The sequence below is a fragment of the Lissotriton helveticus genome, chromosome 1_2 (genome assembly GCF_964261635.1).
Source record: "Lissotriton helveticus chromosome 1_2, aLisHel1.1, whole genome shotgun sequence".
Classification (NCBI taxonomy): domain Eukaryota; kingdom Metazoa; phylum Chordata; class Amphibia; order Caudata; family Salamandridae; genus Lissotriton; species Lissotriton helveticus.
In genome coordinates this window covers 91,352,111-91,375,752 of record NC_136058.1, presented here as the reverse complement: position 1 = coordinate 91,375,752, position 23,642 = coordinate 91,352,111, and the positions used below count along the sequence as shown (strand labels likewise).

At 42.5% G+C, this 23,642-nt stretch overlaps 1 protein-coding gene and 1 long non-coding RNA gene across 2 annotated transcripts in view; one reads left to right on the top strand and one right to left on the bottom strand.

Annotated features, from left to right (window-relative positions):
* AK4 (adenylate kinase 4) overlaps positions 1 to 23,642 on the top strand; it is a 397,269-nt gene that overhangs the window by 146,443 nt on the left and 227,184 nt on the right. The window lies entirely within an intron of this gene.
* The window catches only part of LOC144798285 (uncharacterized), a 220,921-nt gene that overhangs the window by 130,864 nt on the left and 66,415 nt on the right, over positions 1 to 23,642 (bottom strand). The window contains exon 3 of the long non-coding RNA XR_013603498.1: positions 8,544 to 8,658. This is a non-coding gene — a long non-coding RNA (uncharacterized LOC144798285). The remainder of the gene's footprint in view (positions 1 to 8,543; positions 8,659 to 23,642) is intronic.

Genomic DNA, 23,642 nt, shown 5'->3' with positions numbered 1-23,642 from the left:
TCCCCATGATCTCAACCGCTCAGACTGCACAACACCCACAAAATACTGAGTACCGTTAGTCCTGAGTGCAAATACAAACGGTGCTAGGCTCATGCAACCCCAACCCCCCCAAATAAAACCCTGCAGAAGGTAAAATGTTAAAAAGCTGAGCTCATTAGATCAGATTTTAAATCCTTAATGGAACAGCACCTAAGCTTCAGCACAGTGTAGCGAGTGTTCCAATCACGAAACCAGACTAACATAACTGCCTGTTGCTTTATGGGGCTCTGATGAAGTCCAAACACGGCCCAAGTAAGTAGTGATTGCTCCAGTAGTGATAGCTTCAGTGTCAGCAAAACCCACAAGAACCAGAAAAAGTACATGTACCTGTGTCTCGGGTCCAGAGAATCTCTTGGTCAAACCAGCCGAAACCAGCAAGACAGGCCAATGGGGGTGGCCGAGCCTCTTCCTCGTGCTGAGAGGTGCAGGACAGGCCGCCCTTGGCCCCATGTGCATCCTGAGCAGTGGTACAGGGAAATGCGCTTTGTCGCCAACAGCTGAGGCGGATTGCACAGACCTCCTCGATTGATCTCCCAGGTGTCTCAAATAATCGTGGGACTCGAAGTCCCACAAAGTCTTCCTCTTGCCGCTCTGGTTTCCCGCACAGTTGGGACTGGGAAATACACTTTATAGCGCCAACATTCGACTCTGGTTACACAAGTTCTCCTTGATTGGCCCCCAGGTGTCCCCAAAAATCCTTGGACTCGTAGTCCCACTTAGGCTTCCTCCCGCCGCTCTGGTTTTTGATTCTTTAATGATTGTAACTAGGAAATGATCTGGTAGCCAGTAAAGTAGAAGGATGAGTTCTACAGTTACTTCTTGGAGCCTGGTGGTCAGCAGACCACCCTTGAGAACTGACAACCTGTAAATATGCTACTCACCTTGTCTTAGTGAACATATTTTCAGATGTACTACCGAGGAACTTCTTTATTAGTCTAATATTAGTGACACTGCAGGGGACCGAGTCATCCTCTTATCCACCAAAGAGCCTGTAGCTTAAATATTTGTGTGATTTGATTTAAGAGATTATCGTGTTTCTTAATCTACACCATAGCGAAGGAAGAGAAGATGCTACTCTAACACAGGACCGTATTTCGTTCTCAGATCAGGCCAAACTTCAGCCTGATTTGAAATGTCCAGTTTTACCTCTGCTACTGTATACAGCTGAGAAAGGGTATGCCCTACAAACTGTTCTTTGAGATTACAAAGGGACTACTACCGCATGTTCTCCATATTTACATGCACCAGAATGTCTTAAAAAGGTCAAATATTTTGCCATTTTCCATTTGCAATAGAACCGTTTAAATCAATCAGTGAGAAGTGCACATTGTTTAGGTTGTGCTGTGAGTTCCGTCCGCTAGTGTTACAAAGTAATCCTTGTAGACCGCCTTTCGCATTTTCAAGTACATTTTACAACTTCAAGTACATTTTACAACTTCATTTTCCTGTTGTATCCATCTTGAACCGGACAGGAATGTTTATTGAACCCCGGGACAGGACTCCATAGCAGAGGAAATATAGCACTAGGTGAAGATTCTATAGTTAATTATACTAACGTTAGACTCTCGACAGTTCTATAAAATGTATGTCTTTTATACTAGTTTCAGACTGGCTGAGCCACAAACCGTACTCACATCCAGCAAGGTCCTGTACAGCAGAAGTCTTGCATAGGTTTATCAAAATTCTGAGCCTATTTTACTGGAGTCCCGCTTTCCTCTGTGCGCCTCGTAATAGTGAATAGACCTGCGTTCAAGGTTTTCTCCCCCACACATGAACTTTGCTGAATAAACGAGGAGGATGTTTTGCAAACCCCACAGGAGTTTCCTTATTTTGTGCATAAAGAGTCTGAATCGTAAACTCCGACCGACTTTCCTTCTCGGTGCAGCGCCAACATGGCCACAAGGGTGCCAAGCGCAGTAGCACTACAGTTCGAAGTCAATCCACATTCCTTCCTGCTCCTTATTGGGTTTTGTGGAGGAAGGCTTGAGCCAAGCCTGAACCTGGCGCCTGGCCATCAATTTCTAGGAATGGGGAGCATGAAATATGAAAACCGAATGGAGTTTTACGAGCTAAACCTGGCTGAAGTGAGAACACGTGTGCACTAACTAGATGGAACATGTTCTAACTCGAATCACTTCCGGTGAAACAGCTCATCTTGTTGATGCAGATCAGGCTGACTCTGTTAGGCTCCCCATTCTTAAAGTGTGCAGTTTGATGCCTGCTGCAGCTCAGTAGATACCTAACATCCAAAGGCCCCACTTGTAATCTCTTCCATATGCCTTTTTGTTGGGAAGTTCACATATGTCTTTACTGTGGTGACCCATGACCTACTGTAGAAATAGGAAGCCCATCCACAACTGATGCTTCTCCACTTGTCTCCATCGCTGGCTTGTCCGCAACAGTGTCAAAGCTCAGACAGAATAACTTACTTCCTCTGGAGATTCATCTCCCTGTTGCTGTCTGGGTGACCGCCTTCCATTTTTACACCAACCTTACAGGTTTCGTCACAGTTAAGGACACTGCCAAAGGTAAATGCTAAAACCAATTGTTAAAGAATTCTTATTGGAGAAATGTGCAAGTGTTATTTCCGGATGGTAGTGTCTGATCAAGTAATCTCCCCCCTTTAGTAAATGTATTCTCAACACGGTTGATGTTTGTTGTCAACCTACAATTCTTCCAATCTGCACATCCCTTCTGGCTAGCCCTCATCACAAACTGCTCGTTCGAGTCTGATATGAATGGTAACTTATGAAATAATGTTTAGATGATGTATGGTTTTAGGTGCTTTTAATGGATAGAAATTCATTTTAACCAGTATTTGGTACTTTTTATGCATTGAAATAATGCAAAATAAAGCAGAATATTGATTGAACTTGTGTTAACGTGGATATTGGATTTATGAGTGTTGTGTATTTTTTTTGCAATTTCCGTTTCCCCTGGGGTACATTTTGGCAGGTCGAATCTGCTGATATTTACCTGGAGGGAAAAATGCTCAGAAAATACCAGAACATACATATTTTGTTACGGTAAGCACCAGAATCACGTAATGCCACATTTTGTGGGCAAAAATTGTTATAAGGGATAATTCTTTAACCAGGTAAATTCCGAATGCCTAAGTGTTGGATTTCATCGTCTGCAATAATTGTCACACAGGAAATCGGACCACTCATAAAGAAGTCCCTAGGGTTCTGTCCTCAAATGTTCTGAAAGGTTTGGGCTATGAAGAATGTACTTAATTGAATAATGTGACTTTTCTTAACCTAAGACCCTCATTCCAAGATGTGCAGTAGTACTGGGAGGCATTACCACCCATGGAAAAGACAATACCATGGGATGTTTTCCCATTGAGTGTAATTGCCTCTCAGTTATCAGTTATGCAGGTAGGGCTGGAGGATAACCTGATGATACCATACATCTCGAAATCTTGCATTTTATTCATTACACAGATTTTTTTATCTAGGGATCATTGTTCAGGGAAAAAACACTGGATCAGTGTGAAATTTGTATTTAGTCATGCCCCTTCAGGCGCTGGTGATGCGCTCACTATTTTTCAGGTTGTTTACCATACACTAATGTACACATCATAAACATAATACTCAAAGTGTGACTTTCACGTTATAGTTGCCCATAAATATAGAGTATTTATTAAGTTAGCCATAGTTAATGTAGGCCTCAGTTTAACTTACTCACTGTAACCTGAAACGGTAAACATCCTTCACAACGCGGTCAAAACACCGCAGTGCCATTACGACGCGTCTTTTACAACGCAAGTCGTTACCACGACTTGCGCTGGAGAGCGTTCTAGACTAAGGAATAGTAGATTTACTATTCCAACACCTGCCCTACTTGTACATAGGCTGGAGTTGGAATAGTAAATCTTACTATTCCTAAGTCCAGCACCCCACAGCGCAAGTCGTGGTAACGACTTGCATTGTAAAAGATGCGTTGTGATGTCCGCGATCATTTTGATCGCATTGTAACATCATAAATCCCCTGAAACAATTTTTGAATGCTGTGTCCAGTCTCTCTTTTACTATTTCCACCTGTCAAGCTACAACAGAGTTAATGAATTGTTGCAAATGTTTTGTTTTCTGTGAGAAGTGTCATCAGTGTGTTCTGCATAGGGTGATTGGTGAATTTCCAAATTTGTGCCGGGGACAAACAAACATGAAGTGTCATCCTGCTACTAGATATCCATTGTAGGCCTCACAGCTGAAAACTTCCATTGTGCGATGGCCGGGAAAATCACTGAAGTCATATTATCATAAAATAGTTGATTCTGATTGGTCATCTCTCCTTGAGAACCACGGGGAGTGTGGCACGCTGTTTAGAATTGTATGTTTTAATTGCTGAGGTAACTAGTGGCAGATGCCCCTTATCCACTCTCCTGAGACTAGATGTCCAAATTTGTACTGCTCAAGTGTTGGACACCTGTGCATATCTTTTCTCGATTGCCTGACTGAATCTTCGTTTGAGCCTGTCTTTTAGAGGCTTTATTTGCTGCCACATTTTGCTCCATTTCCCCCCATTCCTTTGACTTCTTCATAGCTTAGCAAATAAGGGAATCTCCTCTTCAAGTGAAACAGAAGTACTCAATGTGTTAATGACAACTTTAACTTTACCATTTAAATTCTATAATAGTCCGTGGTTCATGACTACCAGAATTACTGGAGTCTGTAAGTTTTCTAATAAACCTTTATGGTTTACAAATCTATTGCTCTGTCTGTAGGGTACTTCAACACCCCATCAGGGGTAACAAACGCGTTATAAATACAAACCTTTTTTCCTCTTCTATCTTTCCGCTCTCCTTCTGAACTCAAATAACTGACTAACCTATCCACCACTTAAAATGTACTTGCATGTTTCACTATACTAATTCAACACTAATCCTCTATGGGTCCCTGAGTAGCTTTCTACTCGCCGAAAAAGCGCTTCGAAGCCTCGTCAGGGGTAGTAAGCGCAATGCCAATGCAATTACAATACAATACAATGTGGGGCCCATTGTACTTCACCGTTATCGATGAATTGTTAATTTGTTGATGTTCAACCTGAGCCTGGAACCAAATGTCCATCTGCTCGAGTGCAGCATGTACTTTAATTTGCACCATGCATTTGCACGGTGCAAAGGCTATCCCGCTGCAACAGCGCAAAAGCCTATTTGTGCCTGAATGAACAATGCCAGCCAACTTAACTTGACTTGTTTTTTGCTTGCATTGCTGCCAATATACTGGCTAAAACAGCTGCGCAGCACTTGGATAAAGGCCGCATCAAGCATTAAGGGCAAAACATCAAATATTAACTGCATAAACAAGTATCTGCTAGTCCTACAGTGTTATCTCCCATGCAAGGGGAAATGGGCATCGGTCTGATTCTTTGCAAGCAACTCGAGTTTCTGTCTAATTCGATTATGAAGGCGTTTTGGAGTAGGGTTGTTTTCCTGTTTAGGCATCATTGGGTAGGAGGTCTTTGTGGAATGTGGGACCTTTCAACTGCAGTGGCCTATCGGCATGTTTGAGCAGTTAGTGTTTTGTTCATAGTCTAATATGGGTTTGTGGAATGAAAGCTCCTCTTGAGGCATTTTGCGTTGTCTCAATTTGTTTTGAAATGCAAGTGAAATCTGGAGCTACACGGCACGGTCACGTGCTTCGTCTGTTTTCACAAGGTTCCCTATTTGTAGAAAGGAATGACTCATCGCCTCCGCGCACGTGCTCGCTAAGGGCACGTCCTTGTAATATTGAGAGCCCGTGAAAGTCAAAACCGAAGTCGCCTTGTTACTGCACTTAAAAATAACACAATTGACTATGTGCCCCGCGGAGATTTGCTTTTGTGTTTATTTTGTGCATATTTTTTCACATGCACTAACTCTGTTAAAAATTAGTGCGCGTGAGAGAGAACTTCCCGGCGGTCTTGGTATGAACACGTGACCACACTCCGGATGCAGGCAGAGTGTGATAGGGGTGCGAATGTTCCCTCTGAGAGCTTTGCAGAGATAAAAATATCGCAGAGCGACACTTGCTACCGAGGTACAGGACTGTGTACAATCATAATAAAGCTACATTTCCGAGTGTATTTGCTATCAATAAGACCGTAGGCCTATCTCCTTTCGCATGGTCACCCACTGACAATGGAGAGGACAACATAACATGACAATGATGCATGTTTTGCCAGATTTCATCAGCAAGCAAACCAGGATTTGTGGTCAAGATGTGTGCGGGCCCTGCTCCTATGGTGTGATGGACCCTAATGCAGGCAAGGGATACGGCCCGCACCTCATTTGGGTGGTAGTAGTAAGCCATAATGGCGGCACAGAGGCCTGCCTCTCTGCACCCTTAGGCCTGGTGCGATTGTAACAGCTCAGACGAACCACATCTGTGGTCCGAGCCACCCAGTGGATCATTTGATGGAGCAAAATGATTTTGTGGAGCAGGAACTACTGGAAATATTTCCCTTCCATCGTACAATGACTTGTGGGGAGAAGGGGAGCCCTTACCATGTAGAGCCTTGATGTTTAACTTTCTACGTAAGCGCATAGTTTGTTGCCAGGGAGTTGGGCGTTTTGAAAAAGGTAGCTGCATTGCCTCTCTGACCACCGAGCGCAATGATCTTTATTTTGAAGCCCGTGAGCAGGAGTATACTCTCCCTCACACACTGATGCATGTAATGAAGGCATTCAGCGGTGTCTTTTGGACATCCCACCTCCTTCGAATTGTCACTTGTCTGCATTCACCCAGGGTCAGATTGGCCTAAAGGTCAATCTGGCAATGCCAGAAGAGCTGGTGTGCCTGGTCCGTGTGTGAGCCGTTTCTATGGTCTAGTTTGACAGCACAGCTGTCGCCAGACAATTGTGAGTTTTACTAGAAATGGGCGTAGGCTCTGCCCACATCTTGGAAGTCAGGAGTACATGCTTTGATTGGGCAGAAGTTGAGTGCTTCCACAAAAAAGTGCTTGCCCTCCACGCAGCGGTGATCCTTTAGTTCATTTATCTAGCTGCCTAAGCTTGAACTTTTTGGGGCTCACACGACAATGTAATGCTATTAAAGTGTATTTGATAACTAGATAATGTATGTAGTTTTTTCTCTCGCAGCAGCACATTAACTTAAGCAGGTTTTTAGATTTGGTTTCACTGTGCAACTGCCACGTGCACCGCGCCTTCGAATGAAGCAGGCACTTTTTTTCCTGTTAGCTAAAAATAAAAGAAAATGCACAAGGATGGTTTCTTAAAGCAAGTGGTGAAGCAATATGGTATGGGGGATATGATGGTGGGTAGCAACTCGAGAGGAGGCAGAAGCAGTGGGGGGAGGGGCGGTAGCAACACAGGAACCATAAGCAACATAAGGTGGGGAGGGCAGAAGGAGCATGTAGAACACAGGTGGGGAAAGAGAAGCAATGTAAAGCAGATGAGGAGAAGTACATGGGTGGGCAGACAAGGGGGAATATGAGGATAAGGAGAGGAGGTAACTGCAAGAGAGCAACTTAGAGCAGGTAGGAGAGTAGCACATGGTGCAAATGCAACAGGGAAGTACATAAGGGAAGAAGAAATATGGGGGCAAGAAGGACGAACACACAGTGCAAAGGTGTGAGTTGTGCTGAATCGAAAAGCAAAAATGTAGTACTTTATAGGCTAGCTCGGGAAGCATAGATGACACCCAGTTAAAAGTAACTGTAAAGAGGCAAGGGTCCATGGAAGGGACAAACACAAGGTGACAAGCTGGGATACCAATAAGAGCAGGTAAATGAGTGACTGCAAAGCTAGCCAATGGTAAACAAAGGGCAGACTTCAATCCACTGTATGTTCTTGGTAAGCTCACAGTATGTCTTGCAAAAGGCAGCGTGTGTTGTTTTTTTTGTTTTTAGTTAATTTATTTGAGCTGGTCTATTATTGTATTTGTTAAAGCAATTATACTTTTAACTTGTGTGTGTATACATGAGTGTGTGTACATATATATGATAATCCCTCTACATCTCCTTTAAGAATTGCACAAAAGAGATTGGTACTCTGCTAGTCTCGTCCAGAAATCTATATTGCTGAAGGCCGATCAATGCTTTTCGGCTTCCATGTGCCTGGTTCATTAAAACAATGTCATTTGCAAGTTTCGTGTATATATAAACCAATAAGCATTAGCAGTTTCCATAATTTAAACAAGCAATGGACAAAAACGAACTCAAAAAAGGATGTGCCATCTTTGAATATGCAAAAAGTTCTCCCTCGGATTCATATGCTTCCTATTCTATGTATCACCATTCATTTCTCAATCAAAATACTTAGTACAATTGCACATATGGCATTATTACCATATCTTCTCTTCATATAGTTTACCTTCCATCATCATTTTTGTTTTATCGGTTTAACACCACAAGTGTAAATGTCCTTACCCTCAATCTTTATACAACATTACTCGGGCAACCATAGTTTCCCAAATGGTACTATAAATATCCATCTCATACATAGAACACCTATTTAGATTTACCCAATTTAATTCTCTACTGATTAAGTGTGATCCTACCGTCCATTTTGTCCAGTGGGCAAATAGGTCTTCCTGACCGATGGCACATCTTGTTGATGATATCACCTCAGTGTATACATCGGTCTGTCCGTAAGAATCCTTTCTTGTCCAAAATCTAAAATGAAAAAATGCTATAGTGAAAATGTATTTCGGACTACATACAGCTTCTCATGTCTTGTATTGTTCACTTCACAGCTACTCCTATAAAAAGACATACAGTTAGAAATCTACATTTAACCCATTAGGTTCTTTACTATCCATTTCTAAAATCAACCTGACCTCCAATCTCCTTAGCTCCTGTTCCTTGTTTCCACTCCTCAAGCATTTGGGTATGTGTGCTATACCACTATTTCAGTTTTGGTTCATCCTTTTCATGTTCCTGATCAAAATGCTTAGCCACTGAATACATTGTGTCCCTGTTCCTTAGTGCCATTAAATGTTGCAGTATCCTCTTATGTAGAGATAAAGTCGTCCTACCTTTCTACTTTTTTGGGCAAGGGCAAGTCAACATGTATACTACGAAGCTGGTTGTTAATGTTATTTCTCCATAATGTCTCATATGAGGTCATATTCAATTTATCCATCTTGCCCTTGTTACATTTCACAAAACCTTCTCGGGGCTTCAACCATATTTCCTTGGTTTTGACTGCTTGAAACATTAATGGGCTTGAAAGAAGGGTGAAACTATAAGGTTTCAAAACACTTGGCAACACCCATAAGATCTTGTGCTTGCAGGAAACTTGGCTGTGTGACTAAACCCACATATTTGATGGGTTTGCGTAAATAAATAAGCTTGCGATAAGGAGTCATCTGGGGGATAATGTCCCTAGTATCTACTAGGATAGCGACCAAGGTAAAAATGCTAGAAGTAAAATGCAAATGCCTTGTGGTATGCAGAGTGCTTATACATTATCCCGACCCTCATTTGACCGTATGATAATTGTGAATGCATATATGCAAAGGGGGACCCTGGAAAACTACAGATCAGGAATGGGGTATTTTAAGGAATGCCTGTATTATCTATTTGATAAATATAATAAAGATATGCTTATCTTAATGGAATATTATAATCGTATAATTAACCTAAAAAGGATTGATCCTTGGTTCACAGAGATGCTGGATACTTACAGTATAAATGCAGCGAGCTTCCCTGAAACTTAAATGTCAGCACAGGACATTGCACTAGGAAAGTACTTGGCCAGTAAGAACCTTTTCTGCCTGAATGCAGGACAGAGACTGATATATCGGCAAAGCAGACGTTTAAGGTTGATTACCAATTTTTGCCCAATTGATTACAGTTTTGTGTATGCCTGGAATAAAAAAAACATTAAGTGTATTTCAATAAAAGTAGGAAAGGAAAGTAACCATGATCCTCTAAAATTAGAATTATTAAGGGTGGAAAGGGCCCCACGAGAAAAGATTATTCCTCTACAAGTAAATTACCCAAGGCACGTCTCCACAATAATGACAGAGGAATGTAATGAAAAACTGGCGGAGCTGCAGCAGAACTTAATAGTAGAAAGTGTAACGGGTATGAATCTAGTGAAGTACGAAAGTATAATTAACCAAGTGGTACAGTGCCTGAGGTCAGAGTAAAAAGAACCTTGACCAATGCTAAAACAAATGTGGATAACCATAGAAAGAGAGAGGAATGTTTCAGTGAGGAGTGTCTGAAATTAAAGAGGTCAATAAGGAAAGGGGTGGTGCACGGAAAGAGTTTCCATCCAGAAAGACTGAAAAGGAACATACCATGTGGTGAATTTATCAGAACGAAGAGGAAATGATTGAACACCAAGGTGATGAATCTGAAATTCAAAGGGACTAAAAAATGGTTTCTACAAAGAGGTTATCGATATAATGACATGAAATGTGGAGAAATGAAAGCAAGATGCCTCACAAGAGCTGAAACATTGATCAACAAAAAGGACAAAAACATGGCGATGCAGCAAATAGAACCCATAAGACCCATATGACCTACAGCAAAGAGTTTTAAGATCTGCAAATCTCTTAAATACTGGAACATCCTAACCAAAGACCCAGATATTGGCAAAGAGTTGGGTGATCGTCCCCAAATAACTTTCAGAAAGGCACCGTCGTTATCTGATAAATTGGTCGGAAGCCACTTTGCGAGTAAACAACCAGCCTCGTGGCTACAAGGATTGCAAAGGGGGTTCAACAAATGTAGCCAATGTAAGGCTTGCAAAATTGGTAAAAGCATGAAAAAGATCGCTGATCCACAAGGCAAGATATTTAACATCAATGATGCCATAACGTGCAAAACGACTTATGAGCTGTACTTGTTGGAATGCCACTGCGGCAAACTCTACATTGGAAGCACGATATGCCCCCTAAATATGCGAATCCTCGAACTTATCAAGGCAATTCAAAACAAAGATGTGACATATGCCATAGCCAAGTACATGACACACATGAGAAAAAACACCTGGCAGGACATGACTTATTGTGGCCTAGCAACGGTGCCTGAACATGAAAGAGGGAGGAAAAGAACCTTAAAGCTTAGACACCTAGAATCCAGGCTAATAATAAGATTTAAGACAAAATCCCCGACTGGTCTTAACGGGGACGAAGAATTATATGTACTGAAGAAACTGTAGTCTTCAATCTCAGGGAATACTTACTAATAGAAAAAAGAACTTGGCACAGAAGCTGAAAATATGAAAAGACATCTTTATTAAATTTAATAAGTGAGGCCACGTCACACAGAAGCCGTAGCAACTGAATGAGGTAGTCTGAGGAGTACAGAGGACAGAGGCCTTCTATATGCTCAGGGTTACAAAACTCAGCATAAAAGTAAGGGGCAGTCCTTGCTTTTGCAAGCATGCAAAAATGCCTAACAAGTTGAACAAACCCAACATTCTTCTTTAGACAAGCCGGACAAACCCATAATAAAAAGGACCACAACCCATATCGTAAATAGACCATAACAGAAGAAACAGAAACAGATAGAAGTAGGATAAGGCATGTTTGTGTGCAGTAAAACTTTATGATGTCCTGTGCTCTGATCCTTAATCTTGATCAGCTAAAGGGCAGGAACTGGTTTAACAAGGTCAGCTTCACGCAACAGGGTCAGTTCACTCAGGTCAAACAGGAGTCAGCATGAACTCGAGCTAAGGTGTACATGTCCTTAAAAGACTAGTTCAGCCACAATCATGGCCTATGTGAGGGCAACCACAAAATGGCTGCCATACACAAAATGGAACCCACGGGTTCAGAATTCACAGAACCTCAGTACACCTGTGAGAACATTGTAAAAGTAAAAATGACCAGTGATAAGAACATAACAGATGGAATGATCTAAACAAACAGCCCAGAAACCGTAAATATGAACTACCCATAGCAAAAAAGTGAAATGCATACAACCCACTGACAATTGACCTAAGCAAAAAGTAAAATAAAAAATATATCAATAATACAAGGGCACTGAGCCATCAATAGAAGACCTACACACACCATGAGGAACACATGATAGGAAAGCTATGCGAATAAAGTAAAATCAGACAATGGCACTCAGCCATAATGCTCTTAATGTGGACACTGTGCCATGAATTGAACATGCAGCGCAATAGTGGAAACCTGTCACTTCGACAAATGGTTATTCCGGCATAGGATTTATCTATGCATGGTCATGCCCCATGGACTGCCCAGAAAATCAACATTGTTTACAATTGTATATACTATATGAATGAATTGGAACAATTCATTACCCACCTTCAAAAGTGATGTATTTGATAGATATGACAAAATGTGGTACTTTGAATTTTCCATGGCACGTAAACTCATGTTCTTTGTTAATCCAAACTACCATTCCCAGCATGCATCATAATGTGCTCACTGGGCTATTGGTATAAAAGGGTGAAAGCGTAAAGGGACTAACGCTATACACTGTGACTAAGACCTGCTGGTCGAAACACGTAGGTGGAGAAGAAGCAGGAGATGGCTTGTATACATCTTTATTGAATTAACAAAACCTGGGAGAGTGCAGCTTGATAATTGCTTGGTGAAGATATATATCTATCTATATATATATATATATATATATATATATTCACTGAAAAAAACCATAGGTTTTAGGGGTGTTATAGTTAGCTGGACATTTCACTCGTACAAAACCATTGAAATTCCTCCGTTATAGTTAGTTCTGCTAACTATAACTTGCAAGCCCACAATCCACTACTGATGATATCACATATTACATCATTCATGACCTGTTCAGTGACATCACTGATGACCTCTCAAATGACATCACTGATTACATCATCCAGTGAATGTGGTTTGGTTTGTTATTTAAATATGTATTATATATAGCAATCTGCATTTTAGAATGCGTGGATATATAAATATCTGGATGGAGGATTTAGTAGCAGTGTGATTGACCGTTTACTTGACTAATTTATAGTTTCTCACTAAATATATTGGATAGTGACTAAACTGTGTGAATATCTGTATCACTTTGTCAGTTGTTGTGTAAACTGCTGCACCAGTTGGTTACTAGCTATGTGAAAGTCTATATTAGGTATTGAGTAGTTAAATGAGCATTTGTATGGGAGAGTGAATGTGTGTGTGGTTCTGTGTGGGGTTTGTGACTGTCCAAAGAAGTGTGAATAATTGATTCAGTAGGTATATGAGGTTAAGACTACATGTTATAACAGTTGTTTGGGTGAGTGAATATCTTTATGGGTGTGGTGATGAGCAAATATATCTTTCAATGGGACATGTCCAACAAACTAGAAAAATAAAAGGCAGTGTATGTGACAGTTGTATATAAATAACTATGCATAATACTCAGTGATTGTATGCGCGACTGTATGGATAACTGTATACTTGTAATAGTGATTTTATAACACACCAAGTAGGAGTTCCTATTTATATGAATACATGAAGTGGTGTTTGTACTAGTGTGTAGCTAAGCAAATGTATGTATGATCCATTGTTTGCATAAGTGAGTAGGATGACTGCATATGTGAATAGGATGTGTGCTGCTGTGTAATGTCGATATAGGTGTATAAGTATATTTGATAGTGTTCTATTGATCATTGACTACATGTGTGAGTGAATCTGTAGGTAAGTGATTAGATGTGTGTATAGATCTAGGAATCACTGAGTGGGTTTTTAGAAACTTGTATTGGTGTGTCAATGGATTCAAATATGGTACTCTGTATTTTACAGTGAGTGATGAAAGGTTATACTAGTGTATGATGAGGTGTATCCGATTGTCACGTGGATGTCATCAGTGATGTCATTTGAGATGTCATCAGTGATATCACTGACCATGTCATGAATGATGTAATATGTGACATAATCAGCAGTGGATTGCGGGCGCGCGAGTTATAGTTAGCAGAACTAACTATACCAGAGGAATTTCAATGGTTTTGTACGAGTGAAATTTCCAGCTAACAATAACACCCCTAAAACCTATGGGTTTTTCAGTGAATTTCGAAGGTTTTTTTAAATGCTAATTCCTAACTATAACATGTCTGAAACCTCTGTTTTTTTCAGTGAATTTCAAAGGATTTGTAAATGACAATTTTTAAATGTATTAATTGTTATGTTTATTTTTTTATACTGATTTACTACATTTTTTAAAACTTTATTTTCAGATGTTTTTTTAAATTACATTATAATTACATTACAAAATATACTTTCTCAGAATTCATTTAGTTGAAATACTTTGCACATAGGCAATAGACTTAAGTACAATAGTTGTAGTTGTTGCAATGGGCAACATAATTTCAAACACAATGCAACATTGAGCTCAATGGGGATTTCTAGTTAAATGCAATTAGTTACTTTTTGGATTACTTTTCTAGCCACTGTACTGGATCCTAGATTCAGTCCTGGGACATCTCCTGTAAACAGTTAAGTAAAAGCGTTTTGGTTACAGTAGTTATTTTTAAGGAATATTATTGTATTTTAAAAGTTGACACTTAGAAACTTTTTCACATATAATCACCAATGTTAGCCTATGGGATAAATTTCACTTAGCAAGTAAGTAGTGTTATTGTTACTTTTTCTTACTCCGTGGTGGATCCTGGATCCAGCACTGATGCATCTCCTGTAAACAGTAGAAAGAATGCGTTTAAATCATAAAAGCGATTTTTAAGGAATATTTGTAGTTTGTGAAAATTGACACTAAGAAACTTTTCTGGTGAAAACCTGACAATGGATTCCCATGGAATGAAATTCAAGTTACTGGTAAGTATGATTAGAATTACTTTTCAGGGTCAGTGCTGGGCTAAAAGATGCAACACTGGGTTGTCTCCCGATCACAGGTGAGTAAATCGGAATTCGTAGTTCGGCTGATTTTGGAGGAATATGTGTAAGTTCCAAAACTCCACACTTATAAGAATTTCCACGTCAAACCAGTCAATATTAGCCTATGGAAGGAAATTCAAGTTACTGGTAAGTACGGTTAAAATTACTTTTCAGGATCAGTACTGGGCTCAAAGATGCAGCACTGAGGTCTCTCTTGATAACAGGTGAGTAAATCGGAATTCGTAGTTCGGCTGATTTTACTTTGGTCCACTATATATAGAGCCACTTTCCTACACCATCCCCTCCCTTCACCACTGTGTAAACGTGCCCTGTGTCCGTTTTAATTTGGGAGATTAGGTCCCCTTGAATCCTGAGGGTCCCTGGGGTCCAAGTAGCTCACTAAGTACCTCCAGTAAGCGCCACAGAGCTGCGTTGCAGAGGTGTAAAAAGGGGCATGGCCTGGGCCACCTCTGCAACGCAGTGCAGTGGCGCTTACTGGAAGCACCTGGTGGGCTAGTTAGCTACCAGGGGCCCTCAGGATTGAAGGGGAATTATTTCCCCCACTTAAAACACGCCACAGGGCGTGTATGCACACATCACCTCAGGCCCCATCCCCTCCCTTCGCTCCTGTGTAAAGGCGCCCTGTGTCCGTTTGAAGTTGGGAGATTAGGTCCCCTTGAATCCTGAGGGTCCCTAGGGTCCAACTAGCCCACTAGGTACCTCCAGTAAGCGCCACAGAGATACATTGCAGAGAGGTGTAAAAAGGGGTGTGGCCTCTGAACACCTCTCTGCAGCGCAGCTCCCTGGCACATACTGGAGGTACCTAGAGGGCTAGTTGGCCCCAAGGGACCCTGTAGAATGAAGAGGAATTCATTTCTCAACTTAAACCGCACTACAGGGCGTGTTTGCACAATGGTGAAGGAAGGGGGCGGGGCCTGAGATGACATGCCTGCAAACACGCACTGTGGCGCCTTTTAAGTTTGGGAATATTTCCTCTTCAATTCTGAGGTCCCCTGGGGGCCAACTAGCCCACCAGGTACCTCCAGTATGCGCCAGGGAGCTGCGTTGCAGAGGTGTTCAGAGGCCACGCCCCTTTTCACAACACTGCAACGCAGCTCCGTGGCGCTTACTGGAGGTACCTCGTGGGCTAGTTGACCCCCAGGGGACCTCAGGATTGAAGAGGAATTAATTCCCCAATTTAAAATGCGCCACAGGGTGTGTTTGCACACATATCACCTCAGGCCCAGCCCCCTACCTTCACCACTGTGCAAACGCGGCCCGTGGCGCGTTTTAAGTTGGGGGATTAAGTCCCCTTGAATCCTGAGGTCCCCCATCCCCCTGGGCTGGCCCTCTCCATTGGGGGCCATTGGGGGTCCCCAATCCTCCCACGGTCCCAGCCGGCTCCCTGCGTCCTGCGGGAGCCGACATAGCTGCTCCCCTAGCTGCTCCCCATGTGGAAAAGCAATCTGCTTTGCTTCATTGAAGCGAGAGCAGGTTTCCCTGCTCTCGCTTCAATGAAGCAAACTACAGTGTCCCGGGGTTGGGCATCCCGGGACACTGTAGGAGCCACCCTGGGGGGTGGCAGTCCCCAGGGCCTCGACAAGGCTCCAGGAGGGGGGCCCCCCTCCCAAATTTTACAGAGCCCCGGGGGGTGGTGGTCCCCAGGGCTGGGGGGTCCGTCATGGACCCCTAATTTACATATTTAGAGTCCCCCACACAGGGTATTTTTTTTTAAAAAAGCCCCGGCGGTCCCCGGGGATGCGGGGGGCCATGTGCCCCCGCCATTCTTTTCTAAAAGCCCCAGGGTTGGCCGTCCCCTGGGCTGGGGGGCCTGACAGCCCCCCTGCAACATATTTAAATAAGCCCTGGGAGGTGGCGGTGCCTGAGAGCACCTCTACACAATTTCAAGAAGCCCCGGGTGGCGGTCCCCGGGTCTGGGGGGGGGCTTTACATAAGTATTGGCCCGCCTGGGGGCTAATTACCAAAGAAGCGTGGGAGCTCCCTCTAAGTTTTTTATCGGCAGAGGAGAAAGGAGGCAGATGGACGTTCTGCATAAATCCTGTGAGAAAGGAGGCGCCCCACTTGAGGACGTTCTGCTGTATGCTGATATAATGTAGTCTGTTGATGAGGGTAAGGTGAAAAACAGTGTCAAACGAGGCAGAGAGGTTGAGGAGGACCAGGCCACAGTCGGTCTGTGGTGGAGGAGGGTTCTGATGTCTGGCGGCGATCAGTGCTTTCTCCGAGCTGTGGTTGGAGCGGAATCCTGATTGGGAGGCGTTGAGTAGGTGGTTTCCCTTTGTTCATTGTTTTCTTTCCCATTGTTGTGGTAAAACTAGTAATTATTTTGACTCCTTGATTGCTTCCTTACATTTTGTTTTGCTGCAAGTTTTCCATAGAGATTGGCAAGTGAATTTCAACTACTGTAGCTCCAGATTTCAGCCTACTCTTTATATGTGAACTAATGTAATTGTACTACCTATTGGGAGAACTAGATCCCAATTTATGATTTTGTCTGTATGATGCTTGCTTCATGAGTATCTTACTTTTTTGGGCTTTTCAGTGTGCTTTTGGTTACTTTACAATTCAATTTCTTTTTCTCCAGATAGCCACCTTTGCAACAATACATTTATTGGACCTAGCTTTCGGTGTAGGGTCACCCCCCAACATTTTGCCTTCACCTCTCCTGTTTTCTGGACTTGTTTTTGTTGGCATTAGGACTCTATTTACTTTACCACTCCTATCTAGTGGTAAAGTGCTTGTGCTTTCCATCAGTAGGTCCATCAGTGTATATCACTAAGGGTGGGCGGAGCTGGCGTAGTGCCTCTATGCGTAGCTCCACAGAGTTTGTAAAAAGCCTCAGTGGAGCTATGCATTGCTCCACTCCCTCCCTGCTCCCTCCCAAATGCTTTAAAATTATCAAAAGAAGGAACTTACCTGTGTTTCTGCCGCCTCCCCTGCCTTGCCGTATTCTCCTCCCTGCTCCTCGCCGCCTCTGTCCTCCTGACTGTTTCTCCTTTGAAAAAAACACTACTTTGTATGTCTTGCGAGTGCGCATGCGCTCTCGCAAGACATACAAAGTAGTGTTTCTTTCAATGGAGGACACAAGAGGCAGAGCAGGAAGGAGAGCAGCCAACCAGGGGATGCGGCAGAAGCACAGGTAAGTGCCTTTTTTATCCTGTTTCAGCATTTGGGAGGGAGCTGCTAACTCCGCTCCACCACGGAGGCTGAGTTTTTGCCTGCTCCGCGTTCGCCACGGAGTGCTGAGTAGGCAAATCTCCACAAACTCTGCTGGGATAGGGGAGTTACCCACCCAGGGTTATACATCACATGTGAATCAGAGAAGGCATTTGGCAGATCAGAGTTAATACAGTTTAAAAACTCTTCTTCACTTCTTTGGATTAAATGATGTCTGAATAACTGGTACAAATGTTAGAAATTTGATACCTGTCCAAGGTCTCCATCAATCCTTCTTTACTCTGTGTGGGGATATTTAAGCACTGGCATTAGTTTTATGTGTACCTATCACCTCATGGGTTACTGAGGTTGAGGTCAACTCTCATGTTCTCTCCTGTGATTCATTCTTTCGTAATTCTATTGTGTCTCACATGCATGCCCTTCTGTAGGAAATCAACCTTTTCTGTGTGGCCACCCCGGATTTTTCGCCTTTTGCCTGATCCTATATTTTTGCTTGCTTTAGAACTCTGTTCACTTTGCCCCTGCTAACCAGTAGTAAAATACATGTACTCCCCCTTTAACCATAGTTGAATTGGCTTATGCCCGATTGACACATTTACCTTAACAAAAAGACCCTAGTATATATTATAACAAGTGCACCCAGAGCCTGGAAGTTAAATGATGCTTGTGAACTCAGGCACCTATTGTCCCTTGCAATATGGTGGCAGTGCATACCTGGGTTGAGACCTTCCCTGTGTAAAGTGTAGAAGTTTAAACCTACAGCATAAATAATCCTTTGATGGGTGAAAATATCCCTTTCAAATATTAGGTCACGCCTTGTTTCCACACGTCAGGGTGCATGATATTTAATAGTGGGACATGTAGAAAATTAATGTTACCATGTCCATACAGTGGACTCTTGTTTTAATATTGAGAAAAAGTAATGTTTAGAAAGTTCCCTTACCTCCCTGAAATGTCAGAAGGCTAATGAGAACACTCCTCTGCCAGCTCTCCACCTTCAATAGGTGTGAAATGCTTCCCAGGAGCAAAGAGGCTGAACTCAATAAGCAGAGAGAACTCCTCTGAATTCATGAGAATATATTCAGTGTTGGGCCTGTGGTCATCCTGTGACCCTACACTGTCAAATCCTGCTTTGCCTGTATATTGAACACTTAAGGCACACTTGAAAGGGAGAGAACAAGATGTCAAGACAATTCATGTGGGTCCCTCGTCTGATTGCTCAAGGACCCTTTGTTTGTTCTGCCAGGCTTCTCTTTGGGTTTATTGTGGGTATAGTGCCTGCTTAAATTTGGATTTCAGTGTTAGATGTTGGAGGGCACTAGGATTACGATAGAACACCCCCGTCCTTCGGAGCCCCAAGGTTATTGAGGCAGAAGGCATTCATCATCTTGAAACAGACCGGACACATGGCATTTTGGGCCTGTTTGCAGTAAGACAACTACAGTAGAATCGGCAGGCTTGGCCCTGGATCTTACCCCATTGTTTAAAGTGTACCCCGGAATTACCCCCCCCTCACTAGCTGGTGATTGGCATAAATGTGACACCCCAGGCACTCTTCTGAACACTTTCTGGACCTGTGGAAGATCAATAGAGGACTGGACCTGCTGTCTGTGAGCGGCGAGGAGCCCTGAAGGACTAGACCTGCTCCATCTTGTACCAAGGGTAAAGAAATGGACTCCAAGGGTCAGTTGACTGGCCTCATATGTGGCTACAGTGAGGAGACAAGCTGCAAGAGGCCGTTTCCTGGAAGTATTCAATGGACTCGTGCCAACTGGACCTGGACTGAAACCTGGTGTTAGCCTCTTCCTGACACCCTGTGAACCTCCCAGTATCCCTCTCCTTAAGCCCTAGGAGTTGGGTGGTTCGATGGGTGGGGCTTTAGATGTGTACTCAAGTAGTTTATCAGGACTTAAAAGACTTTGACAGATGGTAAAACTATTGACTGGGACATACATGGTTGGTGCATCCAACCTGTGCTCCATCGCTACCACTGTCAGGCTATCATCTGTACCTAGTGCTTTTTGGTGCTGTTTTCAATTAAATGCTTACAAATTTGTATCCCTTCTTTCCCTTATTGGATGTTTTAAAATGTTTTTGTGTCATTTTGTTTATTACATTGTACTATGATTTGGTTTGCGATTGTTATTTTTGGGCATTTTGACTTTTCAAAACTATTGTTTCAGTACTGCATAGATACTTTACTCATTGCTCTACTGTTTCCTCTATACCCTAGCTAGCTGGAGGTAGACCTCAGGTTAATTTAGTGGCTTGGAGGGTTCACCCTGACAAGGATTGTAATTATCCCTTGAAGTGGGCACTCGTCCACCCTAAATAGCAATCCAATTTCTTACTCTTCCTTAGCTGATTTACTGGAAAAAAATGTATTTGCCTGCTCCATATTGTTTAAGGCGGGTAATGGTTTTTGTAGCTTGTTACTTTTATTATCTTTTTTTTTCAGTGTCAAATAGTTTTCTGATGCTTGCATATTCCTCTGTGCATCATAAACTTGCTAACGGAAGCCTTCTCATTTTGGTAGTGTTTGACTGGTGCTGAGTTGATCACTGATTTTTCTTAGTATTGAAAGCTGCCTTTACCTTAAGGTCCAGAAAATCGAAATGTTTAATTCCTGTAGTGCTGCAAATGGTCTTTTGACTTTCACTCTTCTATAATGACTGTACCCCACTTTATATTAAACACTTTATTTCTCTGATCACTCCCAGTTTCATTATTCACACGTCTTACTGCTGAACTATGCTATATCCGCTTCAAAATTCCATTTTGAATGTGGTTGTCGATATAAATTTTGATGCAACAGATAATTTGTTGTTACTAAAATGGCTGCTACAAGTACAGATTTGTACTTGCATTTTATAATTCTTTAAGTAATTTAAAGATAAAGGAAAAAAACTAATGGGTTGTTGTGCTGAAGTATTAATCACTTCTAAGAACCGTTAGAGAGTTGGATTGTTTTTTGATACTTATTTGTCTTTTTTAGCACTGGCATTCAGCAATTTTCACAGTGCCGGTATTTATTACCAACAGCCTTTAAGGTATGTAATGAAGGGTTTTTGGTTGCTACAATTTATAGAAAATTATGTTTTAAAGCCTGGTTCTAATTTTGATTTCACTGTGGAGAAGATTAGAATTTCTGATGTTTTCATTGTAACTTCTAAATAGTGGGTACAGCAACCTAATTATATTGGTATAATTATAGATAGTGAGCAAAACCACTAAATTCCTTAATTTTCTCTTGCATATAACGTAGGAACCCCTCCCATTTAATGATTAAAGCATCCAGGTTGAGTGTTAACTTAGTAACTGTTTCATGGTGAAGTCCAAGTTCTTCAATTAATGATTTAAAGTAAAAAAGGAGAATGAATCTAAACTACTCCGAAATGTTTTTCCTTTAAAGGTAACACTTCTATATCTGCAGCTTCATGTGATATTAGCATTGTATATTCCTGAGTTCGAGCACAGGCTTTAAGTTTCAACACAGCAATTTGATGCTCTTAGTGTGCATATGTAAAAAAAAGTCTTTATTTTCCCAAAGGTTTTGCCCCTTGTGTATTCACCTGTTCCTCAGCATTACATGCAAAGATCCTGCACTTTACTGCAGTCGCTAGCCTAATAGAAACAAAAGTTAATAAACAAACGTATCCTATTTAATAAACCAGGCTCTCTAATCCAGTCTAGCTTTGCACTTTGGACAATACTAAATGTACTCAGCTTTCGACTTCTTTAATGTAGCCAACAGTTCCACTGATGGATGACAAAATGTGCCCCTAGTCGTGTTGTATGTAGACAAGAGTACACTACCATTTTATACAAGGCTACCATGTCTGTTGGGATTAATGGAAGCATTAATTTGAAAAATAATGTCATGCTTTATGCCATTATTGCAGCATTATTCCCAGGGTATCCTTCCCACATTGGGCTTGCAGTATTTAACTTATACTAATGTTTTATGTCCAAGTATGTACTCTATTAACACTTGTAGCAACCTGGTGTGTGGACGTTTCTCTGGTCGCTTACCAATCGACCCTACCAGAAACACAGTGACCAGACTCCTCCTCGACCTCCCTCACAGAACGCACATCACTCACAGAACACCTCAGGGAGCTATTCTGGCTCCTGATACACAAATGTGCTCAATTCCGACTTCTCTTACACACATTCAGGGCACTGCATAATTTAGGCCTCCCCTACCTGAAGAGTTGCGTCTCCTTCCACCAGCCACCCAGACGCTTCCGCGCCACAAGATTCCTATTCGCACATATCCCATGCATATACAGAACCACAGAAGGAGAATGTAGCCCTGCCAAGTACCACGCATCAGGCTTTAGACTAATGCATTTCAGTGTGGTGGTCCGATTCACTGCACTGAAATGGTAAGTCACGCATTTATAGCGCCGGGTGCTGAAGCTGTCTGTCAAAGTGGGCGCCCGCTGCTATTAGTACTACTGAGCAAAACAAAGTTCAGTGCGCGCTTCTGTGACTGACCACTGATTGGCTGCTGCACTGGAGGCTCGGGCTGGCTGAGCTGTGCTTACTGGATCCAATCACCGCGGGCGGCAGCACGTGACATAATCGTCACGGTCGGACACTCCAATGATTTTGCCACATACCCAGGCCGTTGAGCCAGAGACTGTTACCTATAGGCGGTGGGAGTAGGCGGCATAGAGGCGGTGGGAGTAGGCGGCACTCTGAGTTTAGTTTGGCTGGAGCCCGTCCGCTGCTGCTCATACCGCAGCTAACTTGTGCTGCCATTTGATGCCCCCCTGTAGCCCCTCTCGTCAAGAGAGATTAAGCCATGCAGCCCAGCCACCAGCCTCTCTAGTCCAACATGCTGCTGCCGGTGAGAGGATTGTGCCTGTCTGCTCATGATCATACTGCATGACTCTGGACCGAGGCTGCTGGCGAGAGTAACTGGCTTACTAAGCTCTCGGACAACTAATGTCTGAGGTATTTATAAATCCCTTACATGTAATTATTTTAGAGCGCTGTGACACTCCTCAACATTCACAACATACCCAGAGCCCTTGTTACAGCACATAGGGATCTGAACTGACTGCAGGCTGCCGTACTAGCCTGGGGACATCATGGACGGTGTCACAGAGGGCTGGATGCGCTCTGTAGTGACCACTTGTCAGCTCGTCTCCAAGCGTCACACATTGTCGTTGAATGTCACGCAAATGTACACTGGAAATTGGAACATGTCACACTTAAGCAATCTGAAACCTTGGTAGTTATGAGTATGGGGGCTTTTAAATTGCTCCTAAAGTGTGGAACGACCTCCCATATCAGAGCCTCCTCCCATCTCCTTAAATTCCACAAGAAGCTGACGACTTAGCGTTTCAATTCACCAACCTACCATAGGCCGAGCTAGGCACACACACTTGATCGCACCAGAATTCTAGGAGCGCTTTACATATAACCATACATATTATTTATTTTAGGACAAAACTAATGTTGTCTGATTCCTCCAGTGTGTTTGTGACTAATGTAGCTAATGGCTTTGTACTGAAAAATGTCAACATAGCTTACCTTTTTTGCATTTCTTCCCCTACCACTATTCCATGGTCTACCAATTTACATATAATCATCAAGTGAGTAAACCAAACACAAATAACG